General features: G+C 42.9%; 1 long non-coding RNA gene and 1 pseudogene across 1 annotated transcript; both read right to left on the reverse strand.

The window, feature by feature from the left end:
• Nucleotides 1-477: 477 nt before the first annotated feature.
• LOC116702281 (UV excision repair protein RAD23 homolog A-like) lies at nucleotides 478-12,431 on the reverse strand (annotated as a pseudogene).
• LOC116703173 (uncharacterized) lies at nucleotides 1,738-8,977 on the reverse strand. Its single transcript, XR_004335367.1, has 3 exons — nucleotides 8,901-8,977; nucleotides 4,056-4,065; nucleotides 1,738-1,751 (listed from the first exon to the last, which is right to left on the reverse strand). It is a non-coding gene; the product is annotated as an uncharacterized LOC116703173 (long non-coding RNA).
• Nucleotides 12,432-12,723: the final 292 nt, after the last annotated feature.

Below are 12,723 nucleotides of genomic sequence, written 5' to 3' on the forward strand. Positions count from 1 at the left end.
CACGCGCACACACACAGCACACACACACACACACCAACACACAACACACACACACACACACACACACACCAACACACACACACCACACACACACACACACACTGTCGCAACCCCCCTCCCTCCCCCCCTAATGTCACAAGCGCGTCTAAAATCAAATATAGATGTCCCCTAGACCAAACCCAACACATTCCATTGGAATTCAGTGGGATTTTATCACTCCTCCACACTTTTCACCCCAACCTCATAATCTGAGTCTGCCCTACTGCACACAACCTCCACTTTGTGTACTTTTAAGTGTAACCCCACATTAACTAACACACCCATCATCACCCCCCCCCCCCCCACCGCCGGCTCTGCCCTCTCCCCTCCTCTCCTCTCGGGTTGAGCTGAGGTGGTAAGCTGTACATTGGGGGAGCAGTCTTTTATGCTGAGCTGAAGAGGGGAAGGTGGGAGGGAGGAGGAGCAGGAAGCAGCGTGTCAGTCATTCCAGTCCTGGTTGAGGAGAAAGTTGGCCGCCAAGTTCTCGTTCTTCTCGCAGGCAAAGTAGGCCTGGATCACCAGGGCCTCGGGGAAGCCCAGCGCCTTTCAACTGTGGCGACGAGATAAGAGAAGTATCACATTGCATATTTAAAACATGACAAGTGTTTGTTCTTATTAGCGCTTTTCTAGTCTACTCAACGACTACTCAAAGCTCTTTCACAGAGTACAGGAACCATTCACACACATTCACACAACTGGGCCGAGGCTGCCACCTGCTACCAGATAAACACACACATTACACTCTGATGGCGCAGCATCGGTGGCAACTCGGGGTTCAGGGTCTTGCCCAAGGACACCTCGACATGGGACCTGCAGGGCCAGGGATCGAACCAGGCGCCCGCGCTCTAACGCTGAGGACACAGCCGCCCACATAACATTTGTTTTTTAAGGAATTTACCAGAAGATTAATTCTGTAGGAATTTCCAAACTCGAAAATATACTTCTTACATGTTAATAGAATTTGAGGGTGGGCTGAATTGTCTCTGAACCCTGACAAAATCACTCAGTTGAGTTTACAGTTCTCAGATCCTCTGAGCGTGGTTAGTGTCTTTTAGCTCGTTGTTTGGTGTCAGTCACAGCTCTGATCTGCGGTGTTGTAAGCTGCACCGGCAGCTGTATTCAGCAAAAGAGCAGCAGACAGGGACACACTGGTGGAGCCATTCAGCAGTAAAGGCACACAAATGTCCTTAGGAGCTAAAAGGAGCCAGAATCTTGGACTACAGTCATCGGGGTGGACAGGAACACGACTCCAATAAATGCCAGTCTGGCTACGTATCTGCATGTGTTAATAAGCAAGTTGTATAACAGTGTTATACCTGGAGAAAAAAAACATCTAGGAGCTTAAAGGTGGTTATGTACAGTGGTGCTCGAAAGTTTGGGCACCCCAGGTAAACATTTGCATAAATTTGGTGAAGAGCCAAGAAAATCTCCAAAAGGCATCAAATGACAGATTAGACATTGTAATATGTCACAAAAAGTTAGATTTATTTCCACTTTTACACTTTCATATTAACAAAACAAAAAAACTGCGTCTGCCAAAGTTTGGCCAACTTGCAGAGTTAATACTTTGTACTGCCCCCCCCCTTTGGCAAGTATCACAGCTTGGAAACAAAGCCAAGAGTCTTTAATTCTTGTTTGAGGTATCTTCGCCCGTTCTTCCTTCCAAAAGTCTTCCAGTTCTTTGAGATTTCTGGGCTGTCTGTCACACACTGCTCTTTAAAGGTCTATCTATAGATTTTCAATTATGTTGAGATCAGGAGATTGTGAAGGCATTGGCAAAACCTTCAGTTTACGCCTCTTGATGTAATCCGCCGTGGATTTTGAGGTGTGTTTAGGATCATTATTCATTTAGAAGAAGCCATCCTCTCTTTAACTTCAGCTTTGTCACAGATGGCATCAAGTTAGCGTCCAAAATTTGCTGAAATTCTATTGAATCCATTTTTCCTTCTACTTGTGAAATGTTCCCTGTGCCACTGGCTGCAATACAACCCCCCCACTCCATACAGAGGTTCTTTTCATTAAATTCTGTGTCCTTTCTTCTCCAAACGTACCTTTGCTCTTTCCGGCCAAAATGTTCTATCTTAACCTCATCAGTCCACAGAACTTGTTCCCACAATGCATCAGGCTTGTCTCTCTTTTCATTTGCAAACTTCAAACGCTGATTTTTGTGGTGAGGACGTAGAAGAGGTTTTCTTCTGATGACTCTTCCATGAAGACCATATTTGTCCGAGTATCTCTTTATAGTGGAATGGTGTAGCACAACTCCAGTGTCTCCAGGTGTTTCTGGATGGATCGTGCAGTCTAACGTGGGTTTGACTTGCTTTTCTCACAATCCTGCGAGCTGTTCTGTCTGAGATTTTTTTTTTGTCTTCCAGATTGCTTTAACTTCCATTGTACCTGATGACTGCCATTTCTTAATTACATTCGAACAGAGGATTTGGCATCTGAAAACGCTTTGCTATCTTCTTTAGCCTTCTCCGCTTTGTGGGCGTAACTATTTTCAGTTTTAGTTTTCTTGACAACTGCTTAGAAGGCCATGGTGCTGATTGTTGGGGCGAGGTCAGATGGGTCTGGGCATTTAAAACCTTAAGGTGACATCACCTGGTCTTTCCAGATGATGGTGGGAACAATCCATGACACTGTCAGGTCTCAGCTTTCCAAAGGGGGCTGTGCATTATATAACTCTGCAGGGTGCCCAAACTTTTGCAGACACCATTTTTTGTTTTCTGTTATTAAAAGTGTAAATGATGGAAATAAAATCTAACTTTTTGTGACATATTCACACAATGTTAATCTGTCATTTGATGCCTTTTGGAGATTTTTCCATCTTTTCTGGCTTCTTTATGTACATTATAAAAAACTTTTGAGCCCCACTGTAACTATCTACTATGGGGAAGACTTAGCATGCCCAGGAGAAATAAGTAAAGCTTCATTAAAAATAAAAACCATTATCTACTTTGAATTGAGATTTGTATTCAATTTGCATATTGCTTTAGTTATTGATAATCAATTCATTGATGTGGTACAATTCATTCTAACCACTTTAAAGGGGACATATTAAAAAACTAGTGCACATACATTGAGTGGTTGGTAGACACGCCAGAAACTGAAACTATGAAATTGGACAACCCGGTCCGTTCTTTGTGGAAAAAATGAATATAAACAGCCATTCAGATTTGGCTCCCTTCCCATGTCACATGCAGGCCCATTAGAATATACCGCCACCACAGTGTTCTCACAACGGGGGTACTTGGAGTTTTCTACAGGGGGTGCGTGGGATTGTTTTCTGTTTGGGGGGGCTTATCCCTTTATCATAGTAACGGTGGATAGACATGAAAGGGGGAGAGAGATGGGGATGACGTGCAGCAAAGGGGCGAGACTCGAAACCGGCCGTGCAGGACTCAGCCAACACGGGGCGGATGCTCTACTGGGTGAGCAAAATACGTCACGCATAATCCTCAAAATATTCTAATATAACAATAAATGGATTTATTGATGTGTTTCTCAGTTACAGGTTGTATTTATAAGTATCACTTCCAACGCTGTATTGTTCTCTTATATTAATATTTTATATTGTTTTTCTACCCAAAAAGTTTTGTGCCGGTCGGGGGGGTGGCTTGGCCTTTAAAAAAATTCAAACGGGGTACGAGTATTACAATATTGAAAAAAGGTTTGAGAACCACTGGTCTATGATCTCCACCCAGCATTGAGAAGCTTTTGCAAAAGTGCACCATATCTTTCTCACTATGTTTCAGATAGAGGGTTAATACATATATTCAAATGCCAGATATGTTTTTTTTAACATTAAGCATGTACAACAGTTCTAGTATAAACCCAAAATACAAGCATAATGTCTCCTTAACCTTGTGGTGTCTCCCTGTCTGTCGACTATGCTAATGTCAATAAACTTCATTTACATGAAATTATTTCTAAGTTTGAGGAACGTATGTTGAAGGTTAGTCAGAGAACGGTTTTAAAACCATTTCAATAGTATTTTTTTTAATGGAATGAAACACCCACAGTGAACTGATAGTGAACGATCCTTCGTTTTACTTGTGAAGTGCATCATGGGGAAGTAGCTATGTTATTTTGGGAAAATTAGGTTGAAAGAAACCATTTCTAAAACAGAAACTTTGACCGAGGACGACAGGAGGGTTTAAAGCTTCTGAACAGCCACACCGGGGATTTAAGATTTGTGTCTGATTGACTCTGCTCAGGTTGAAGGAGGGTATATCTATCAATAAGACTAGTTATCATTTTCAATTGGCACAAGTGTTGTCTTTTCCTGGTGTTAAAGTGTAAAGTGTCATTTTCTCAATTTACCATTCTTTTGTATTATTGCCTTTACCCACTTAGTCACTATGTCCACATTCTAGACGGTTATTAAAAAACTCATTGTAAAGATATTTTGTGAAAGCACCAATAATTATAGCACTACAATATTGTTGCAGTATCAATATCAAGATGTGTAGTCAAGAATACATATTTGATTTCGTAAATATCACCAGGCCCAATTACTAGTATGTTTATTACTTTATATTTCTTCTGATTGAATTGTATGAATTCATCTTTTGATCTATTGATATACAGCCTTTATGCATGCAGGGTAAGTGGAGTTTTCAGCGGCGGCTGTATAGGGTTTCCTCCAACATTGGAGATGAGGATAAATGATGAAGATGAATGATGAAGATGAGGTAAATGGGGAACTCCGGAGAGTGTTAGTGTGTAGCAGCTGCTGGGTCAAACACTAGAGGGCCTCCACTGACACAGAGAGTGTTTGGGCTCATTAGCACCCTACTTACAGTCTGAATGTACATCACAAGGAGACAAAGGCCTGAAAGCTGCTGATAGATAGGTCTACGATCATGCTGATGCTGCAGGACAGTTACGAGACTGGAGAACTTTCTGTCACGGACCCACATTAAGATGAGAACCTTGCCCTTATCATAAGCTTCATAGGACAGACAGAACGCTAAGTAGAGAATCAGCTCTCTGCACGTTAGTGAGATGGCGATGGGAGAATACATCAGCTCCTCGCTGAACAATGTCTTCTCATTGGCTGTGTGTGTAGTTGAGCCTCGATATATGCAAAGTGACGCCTTTATGTATGTACAGTATGTGTTCCTGTGTATTTGTTTTATATTTAAATTCAAGATGTACACAGGTCTTTAGTCGGGGGCTGGTTTAGAAAGAAGACCAGAGGAATTTGAAGCACATTTGTCAAATTAAGACAGAATTAAGAGTCACTTTAAAAGCTGGTTCTTTGGCAATAATTAATTGTACATTGTTAATTCAGTGTATTAAATTAATCCAAATACACAACTAAATATTCTAAAAGGAAATCGATCAATACATGTCAGACGCTGGACGCAGGGAGACACCAGACTGAAAGGACACAAAATGACTACCCAAGATGCAACTGCATTGTTCTGCATCTTAGTTGTTTTTTGTCTTTTGAAGTCATTTTGTGCATCAAAGTTGTCTTGCGTCTCTTTAAAGCAACACTAGAGAAATTTTCCCGCTCTGGTCCCCTGTCAATACCTGATGGGAGTCAAGTTCAGATTTAAACGGTTTATGGCATGTGTCATACTGAATTGTTTGATTGCTAACGTTAGCTCAAAACACCATTCACTGACAGCCTTGTTGTTTTGATTGCTAACTTGTAGCAGCAGTGAACCAACTTCGTTGAGTAAGTCCATTTTTACTGTGTTGACAATACAGAAGTGTACGTTAGCATCTTGTAGGCCAATTGTTGCAAAGTGACGCATGCGCGACTCACGTCCTCACTGTCTCATTGTGTAGTGACACACCCCAAGGTTGAAGCGGATGTGTCCAGTTCATTCGAACTACAGAACAGCTATCCGATCTGGCAAATTGCATAATGTTAATGTAATGTAAATGTAATGTAATGTAATGGACAATTCATTCCAACCTGTAGGGGGACCGAAGCGGGAAAAGTTCTCTGGTGTTGCTTTAAAGTCATTCTGTGTCGTTGAAGTGTTTGTCTCTGCAGCCAATCTTCTCAAGTCGTTCTGCATCTCCAAGGGATTTTTTGCATCTTATTTAGTGATCCAGCATCTTTTTAGTCTTTGATTTTCTTGTCAATTCACGCAGAGCCTGAGTCTTTACCGATGGAACTAATAACCAAAGTAACCCTCACCTTCTGACCACGGGATGCAATCAGATCCCAGGGGAGGCCTAGGACACAGCTCCAGCCCGGCCCCTGCTTGTAGCATGTATTTATTCTAAGCTTTATTAGAACTTATTTAATCAATTGAATCGTTTATATCTGATAATTTCCCCAGGTTGGGAAGATAAGGTGGGTCTCCGTTCATTCCCGTGATTGTTTCAATGTCTAAAAACTGTTTACAGCAAAAAAAAAAAGTGTTTTTCTAGCGGTCCTAGTGTAATGTATGATGGCAGTAACGATTAGAACTAGACGAAGTAGTTTCTTTGTGACCGAGAATGCATGGTCCTGATGACTCGATCACTCAACCCCCAAGCCGTACAGATTTATCTGCAAAGACATTTGCATATAACAAATAAGAATGGTGTGTGGGTATTTATTCATTTTGGTAACATGTGAAATGTCGGCCCACATACTGTGGATCAAATCCTGGCACATTAACAGTTTGATCAAATATCTCTTTGGTAAACCAGGGAAAATATACAAACACTTTCTATATGTGTGGATCAATCTACAAACAACTAAATGACGATTGACTAAATGTGACTGAAAACTAACTTTACCTAGTGCCCGGGGTCTGCTCGGGTTTTCCTCTAGTGTGCTTTTTAAAATCATAATAGCTAAAGACCTTTAAAAATACTTATAAGAATCTTGGAGAATCTAATATTAAGTTGCTTTATATATGTAGTGATAACAAGTACCAAAAGTTATTAGCATAGACTAAATAGTTCCACATTTGAAGGAATTGAGGCTGATCGGTGCAGCTACCATGGAGGACAGGTGAGATGCATGTTACAACTCGACTTCTTCCCTTTCCGGAGTCTTCTCCTCTCTCCTCTATACATTCCTGCAGGTGGTTCTGGAGCTGTGGAGTCTGGATCTGTGGTTGGAGTCACCTGCTGCCCATGTTCCTGCTCGCAACCTTGCTACAAATCTCCACGTCTCTTCGTCTGTCTCTGTCTCTCACCCCCGACCGGTCGAGGTAGATGACCGCCACCCTGAGCCATGGTTCTGCTCGAGGTTTCTGCCTCTTTAAAAGGAAGTTTTTCCTTGCCTCTGTTGCTAGTGCTTGGTCTTGGTGGGAACTGTTGGGTTTCTGTAAATACATTAGAGTACGGTCTAGACCTGCTCTTTATGGAAAGCGCAATGGGATAACTGTTGTGTTGGCGCTCTATAAATAAAATTGAATTGAATGAGAGGTACAAAGTGAACAGAATACCAAACCGATCCTTATTTGTCAGTTTGTTCCCATTCCTCCCCCCCCAAACAGACCCCAGCAAACATATGTCAGACACACACAAAGGGCAGCACGGTCCAGTCTATCTCTGCCAATATCATTCTTGGACGTACGTACATGAGGCTTACAGAGGACATACCAAGCAGTTACACACACTGATAATGTCGAAGTGCAGTGAGGAGCTTCCATACCATCCAGCTACAGCATTAACAAACTTAAGAGAATGCAAATTGATTACTTTTTTTCAGCTTAACTTATCGCACCCATGCACAGACAAACACACACACACAGACAGCGCAAACACACAGACACGCACACACACACAGACAGCACACACACCAAAGACACACACCACACACTTGTCGCAAACCCCTCCCTCCCCCTAATGTCACAAAGCGCGTCTAAAATCAATTATAGATGTCCCTAGACAAACCCAAAACACATTCCATTGGAATTCACGTGGATTTTATCACTCCTCCACACTTTTCACCCCAACCTCCAATAATCTGAGTCTGCCCTTACTGCACACAACCTCCACTTGTTGTACTTTTAAGTGTAACCCCCACCATTAACTAACACACCCCATCATCACACCCCCCCCCCCCCCCCCCCTCCCCTCCCCCGGGCTCTGCCTCTCCCTCCTCTCCTCTCGGGTGAGCTGAGGTTGGTAGCTGTACAGTAAAATGGGGGAGCAGTCTTTTTATGCTGAGCTGAAGAGGGGAAGGGTGGGAGGGAGGAGCAGGAACGGCAGCGCTGCTCAGTCATCTTCCAGTCCCTGGGTGAGGAGAAAGTTGGCCGCCAAGTTCTCGTTCTTTCGCAGGCAAAGTAGGCCTGGATCACCAGGGCCTCGGGGAAGCCCGCGCTTTCAACTGTGGCGACGAGATACAGAGAAGGGACAGAAGGAAAGAGTGGGCAGCTTTAAGAACAGGACCTGCAAACTGTTGTTTGATCTAACAACGTACAAACTAAACAACAACTGCAATTACTGCCTTGGATTACCGGCTGTATGCCTCGCCGACCAGCACAGTTGTTGCAGTTTACGTCCATGTCTGTCCGGACTCATAATATATGTCGAAGATTAAGGAATAATATAAAATGGTATTAAGGTATTGTTTTTGTTGAAACATGGATGCTTCACACACATCTTCAAATCGGCAGGACAGAAGCTTACAGGGCTTAAAGTACGAGTGCACACACCGTTTTGGTTTTATCACAAACACGGTCGGTCAGTGAAGGCACAGTCGCGTGTAGCCGTCGCTGCGGTAACCAACTCGTTATGACAGAGAGGCACGGACCAAAGCTAGCAGGCACTTTCTTACCGCTGCTGCCTTTCATCTTGTCCTCTATTCATGCCAGCGCCATTGTTTTTAACTCCTTTCTCAACTAAAGTACATGCTCCAAGTTTGATAAATTCGGAGACGGTCTCCGGGAGACCACACGCACTCTCGCTTTTTGGCAAAGACCCACCACTTTGCATCTGATTGGCTAGAACTGTTTCATTGGTAGGTGGAAGTTCGAGGACTGCTTAAACCAGCGAATAAAACCAAATATAAACTATGCAAGTTCCCAAATATTTTTTTATCTTATTTCTTTTCCCTCATGCCGCGTGCCGGAGATCGGGCACGGTGCCGGAAACTTTAAGCCCTGGATCAATGCAAACGCCACAGCGCTGGAGACCAAATGTCTCCCCTTCTGTTCCTGAGTGATTCTGTTGAATCACGGCCAGACAAGAACATTATGATGTCACAGTGAAGTTGACCTTTTGGATAGAAATTGTCATCACTTTATCCTGTGGAATTTATTTGAATGTCAACATTGTGTAGGAATTCTTGAGTTATGGCCAATGCGTTTGTGAGCCACTGTGTAATGAAACTTTTGTCGTTCAACCTTGAGTCCAAGTGGACATGCATGCCAAAATTGAAGGACAACAGACGGACGGAGGGGACAAAACAAAAGCATAAACGCCTCCGGTTGTGGCCATCACCGGGACAGAGGCCTAGAAACACATTTTCAATATTCACACCTTTCGATGGCTTCCTTCTCCTGAGGTGTAACCTGGAGTAGTTGACAGGGGCGCCCTCCTCCCGCTGCCCAGTTCTCCAACCTCTGGCAACTCCTCCCCTCTCCCACTGGCTCATTCAACAACTGGATGAACAGCTCCTGATGCTGACTGATTTGCTGGGAGAAGAGACAACAGATGAGACATTAAGAGCCAATGGTTGTCATCTGCATGTATACGTAGGCGGAGATCCGTTAAATGAGGCACTCAAGAGAGGTCAAGTTCAGAGCCTCAAATTTATTCTGGGCTAAATTATTAAACATGACAATGTGTTTTGGCCATTTGGCCTTCATCAGGGCAAGTAGAAAATGTCTGTCTTTGAGCTATATCTTATAGCTCATTGGCCAGTGATCACATGGTAGAAAGTGTCACATGATTAGTGTGATATAAAGGACCAAAACAGCTTGATTTTGGAATAGTTGATTGACATGGCTCATTGTCAGTCAGGTGACCTGTACTGTTACTATATTCATGCGTTGTCAAGGATCTATTACAGGCTTTTTCAACTTACCTCTTGAGTGCCTCACACCTACCCTATGTGGCGCTACATAGAAAGCTGCAGACTGCATTGTGACTGAAATTGTGAATTTGCCAACTAAACTAAATGGAATTGCAGGCCGCTTGCTCGTGTGCCTGCCTGTGGAGAGCTCGTGTGTGTGGCCTTCGACTGAGTTACCTGTAGAAGCGAGGATTCTCTCTGCCTAGTGGTGGAGAAGAGCTGGTAGCAGAGCAGGGTTCTGCTGGATGGCCTGTCTATGTGCAGAAACTGGGGGCGTCCGCAGGAATGCAAGGTGGTTCTTCCTAAAAAAAATAGAACCAAACTAAATCGATTTCATGCAGGAAGATAGAGAGTAGCAGTAGCTTGTATTGTGTCTTCATCATTTTGCAAAAACTAATTTTATTTCAAGATTCACTGGGAGCTCTATGCAGGTCTCCGTCTAGCCGCTTTGTGGTTTCAGTACTGGTTATCTGTACAAAGTGTTAACAGAGCAACTGCTCTGCTAACACGATGCTTAGTGTCAATTTGAAATACTAGGAACTGACTTATTCAAAATATAAACACATTTCCCATATTGTCATAAACATGTGCCCGATAGCAAATATTGTATACAGAGGTTATCCAGGTTTAATCACACCAGGTCCTAATTAGGGCGGCAAATAGATATTTTCATTATCCATCATCTACTAACTATTTTCATGTTTAATCATTTAGTCTATAAAAAAAAAATCAGAAATCAAAAAAAGAATTCAGAATGACTTTTCTCTGACCAACAATCCAAAAAAAAACAATATTCAATTCCAATAATAAATACCAAGAGAAGTAGCAATTACTAATCGTAGCGCTAGTCCATCAAACAAAATGCCTTCATCCACTCAGTGCTCCAATGAGGGAGGAACAGGAAGTTGTCACCAACCTGAACCTAATGAGTCCAACACAGCTCACACATAGTCGCAGCAGAGAAACATTCTGTGACTAATGAGTCATATGATGAGTCACTCCTGCAGTGGGGCTAGAACAATTATTCATTGTAGTGATCCCGTAAACGTGTCCAGGACCAGCTTGTCTCCTAAAGAACTGATGCATGGATACCAGTAGGAACATGAGGTGTTACTTTTGGGGTCTTCTATTCACATATTAAAGATACGGGAGGCCGTTTTTAAAAACCCACTGTGACCAGTACCCACCAGTACTGGAATTCTTTCCACAGTAGGGAGAGACAGCACAATGTTGACTGGATGTATTTCGGACTGAGTTGAGCATGTGCCTCACCCTTGATAGAGATGGGGGCTTCTGTGGGTCCAGACGCAGGGGCCTGCGTGGGGGGATTACTCTCCTGGACTGGGCTGTGGGGATACCCTGGAAAACAACATACAACTGTCAATCTTCTCACACACACTACACTCCAAAAACAAGGAGGGATCAAAATAGTGCAAGGGCAGTGGAAGTTAGTTGTACATGATAATTTGGCTTATATAGTTGGAAATTACAACTCAATACATTTAATTTGACCCCAGAAGTCATCATAACGGACAAACTGCCTCGTAAAGCCTATGGATTTAAGTATCCTTAAAAAACACACTCCGTTTCCAGTATATTACTACTACTAGCCAAAACTAAGGTAAGCTAATTCAAACACCTTTGTGTGGGCTTTAATGTTCAGTTTTGTTATAACTGGTCGAGGAGGTGTTGATTCATTGTTATGGGGATAATAGTTAAGAGGTAAGTGTTTGTGGTGCAATACAATTCAAAAACTGTCTTGGTTATTAAAGAGTATTTCATATTTGCCCACCCCATTTATATATATATTAAAAAAAAAACGTAGTAGCGTTATCAAGAGGGAGGAACCGGTGTGCTATCAATCTTGGAGTGGGTGTTCACCAGTGATAGATTACACTAAAACTAAATCAGAAGCAGAGCGGCTCACGCTGAATAACATCAGTGTCAGCTAGTTCCATCCTCTTCCCAAAATGTGACTTCTCCGCTGTGTGTAAAAGCAGCGACCAAACCAAAGCCGAGGCGTGGGCGGCTGCTGGTCGGGGGGAGCTCTGAGAGATGAAATGGAGAGAAGATGCTAGAGAGAGCATAGCTTAACCTGGTTAGTACATTTGAGGTTAATTCCAAGTAGGATATTACCGTGGATTACCAGAATAGACTGACATGGGGGGCAGTAGGCTGACAAAGAAGTTAACCTACATTTGTATAAAAATAACTCGGAAAAAACACATAAGAGCTGAACTAAAGTTAACCAGTGGAGCATTTTTCTGTGCGTGAGACTCACAGTGAGAAGGTACTCCAAGCTCTGTGGGGGTTGTTGAAACTGGCCGTAGTGCAGACACCACCTCTCCCTTCGTAGCCATAGAATGATCTCTGTGAGCATGGCCTCGTACTCTGCACCAGTCGAACGACACACACACACACACACACACACAACACACACAACACACACACACACACACACAACACACACACCACACACACACACACAGAGAGTAATTGGCAAAGATAAACCTCGTGAATGATAATCAACACAGACATAAAACTTGTGTTTATAATACCTCATTTTTCCTTCTACTTGTGAAATGTTCCCTGTGCCACTGGCTGCAATACAACCCCCCCACTCCATACAGAGGTTCTTTTCATTAAATTCTGTGTCCTTTCTTCTCCAAACGTACCTTTGCTCTTTCCGGCCAAAATGTTCT

Source organism: Etheostoma spectabile, chromosome 15 (assembly GCF_008692095.1).
Source record: "Etheostoma spectabile isolate EspeVRDwgs_2016 chromosome 15, UIUC_Espe_1.0, whole genome shotgun sequence".
Classification (NCBI taxonomy): domain Eukaryota; kingdom Metazoa; phylum Chordata; class Actinopteri; order Perciformes; family Percidae; genus Etheostoma; species Etheostoma spectabile.